Source organism: Nycticebus coucang, chromosome 24 (genome assembly GCF_027406575.1).
Source record: "Nycticebus coucang isolate mNycCou1 chromosome 24, mNycCou1.pri, whole genome shotgun sequence".
Taxonomy (NCBI): Eukaryota; Metazoa; Chordata; class Mammalia; order Primates; family Lorisidae; genus Nycticebus; species Nycticebus coucang.
In genome coordinates, this window is record NC_069803.1 from 12,879,382 (window position 1) to 12,881,494 (window position 2,113).

At 38.7% G+C, this 2,113-nt stretch overlaps 1 pseudogene; it reads right to left on the reverse strand.

Moving 5' to 3' along the window:
- Positions 1-889: 889 nt before the first annotated feature.
- LOC128576506 (ubiquitin-40S ribosomal protein S27a-like) lies at positions 890-1,358 on the reverse strand (annotated as a pseudogene).
- Positions 1,359-2,113: the final 755 nt, after the last annotated feature.

Genomic DNA, 2,113 nt, shown 5'->3' on the forward strand with positions numbered 1-2,113 from the left:
GATTCCAGATGTTGAGAATCTCCTGTTGTTGAGGGAAATCTGGCATGCAGCCTTTTCTGGTAGCTGCTGTGTAATTGCTCTGTTTGGGGAAGTGGAAGCTGAGCTCCTGAGCTGGAAGATGAGATTTACTGCTGGTAGGACCGTTAGCACGCAGGCTCTTTCATGGGGGATTTGTGTCTATCACATTTGAACTTGTGTGTTGTGTAGGTTGCTCCCTGGCAAAGCAGAGGGAAAAGGCCATTAATGCAGTACTTCTGGCTCCCACTCTGGTCCCTCTCCCTAGCCTGTCTCTTCTCCTCCAGGCCTAACGAGGGGTGTATTTTTTCCCCTGATTTACTCCAAGCGTTGACTCTGTTTTTTGCTTTGCTCTTTACAGTGCAGGTCTGGACAATGACTGCAGACTGAGGTGACATCTCATTTATCCAGAGATGTGAGGGTGCTGAAGCTTGACATACTTATTTGGCATCATGGAAAGCATTTGAAAGGGGGAAAGAAGAAAATCAATTGCAGAAATCCTTAGATTGATGAGCACGGGAGGCAGGGGCACTGGGAAATTCAGATGCTAGCTCTTTGCCATTAATCCCACCTCCCTCCCTGAGTTTGAAGACCCTTCAGTAAATAGAACACAATTGCTTTCTTTAACAAGTGACAGAAAAACAATTTTCCATGACATTAGGACCTCCATTCTATTCTCTATTTATTGGGTAAAATGTAAATATTATAAAATATACCATTATTATTTTTTTAAGTATACAATGGCACTACAATTAAACATTCAGGGGCATTAATTACATTCACATTTTTATGCAACCATCACTGCCACCAATTTCCAGAACTTTTCTTTCTTATTTTTTTTTTTAGTTCATGTCTTTTATTAACTCATATATAATTACTTGTCTTCTAGTTTATTGAAGTAGTAAGTTAGACAACATTTGCCACAATAATGTCTATCAAAGTGGTTGGTCATAAAAACTCTAGCACTGTACTCGTCTGAAGGACACTCTCAACAAAGGCAATTAATTTTGCCATTCTCATCTACCTTATAGTATTTCAGGACAGCCAGCTTAACCTTCTTTCTCTTATGCTTATTTTTTGGGGGAGTGGTATAAGACTTTTTCTTCCTTTTCTTAACACCACAAGAAGTCTTAACACAAGATGAGGAGTGGACTCCTTTTGAATGTTGTAATCAGAGAAAGTATGCCCATCTTCCAGTTGCTTGCCAGTAAAAATGAGTCTTTGCTGATCAGGAGCAATTCCTTCCTTATCCTGGATGTTGGCCTTTACATTTCTATTATATCTGAGGGTTCAACCTCAAGAGAGATGTTCTTCCCCAGGAGGATTTTTACAAAAATCTGCATCTTGGTGGTGGTTCCATGGCAGATGGCGGATCAGAAAGGCATTTCCAGAACTTTTCATCATTTCAAACAGAAATGCTGGAGGCTGGGACAATGGCTGTGCCATTTTACATTCTCACTGGCCATGTACAAGGATTCCAATTTCTTTATCTCCTTGCCAACACATGATATTAAAAAAATTTTTTTTTGTAATGGCAATTCTAATGAGCGTGAAATTGTATCTCATTGTGCTTTTGATTCACATGTACCTCATGGCTAGTGATATCAAACATCTCTTCAAGTGCTTATTGCCCTTTTGTTTATCTTCTTTAGAGAAATGTCTGTTCAAGTTCTTAGCACATTTTTGATTTGGGCTGTTTGGTTTTTGTTTTTGAGTTATAGGAGCTCTGTATATATTTTGGGTATTAATTTCTTATCAGACATCTGATTTGCAAATGTTTTCTCCTATTCCGTGGGTTGCCTTTTCACTCTCTTGATGGTGTCTTTGGTGCACACAAATTTATAATTTTGATGAAGTCCACTTTATCTATTTTTTTCTTTTGTTGCCTGCGTTTTTGGTTTCATAGCCAAGAGGTTGTTGACAAATGCAGTGTCATAAAGCTTTTACTCTAGGTTTTTCTTCCAGGAACTTTATAGAGTTAGCTCTTTATTCCATTTTGAGTAAGTTTTGGTACGTGGCATAAGGTAAGGACAAAAATTTATTACGTAGCATGTAGATCTACAATTTCCCCAGTGCCATCTGTTGAAGATGCTGTCCT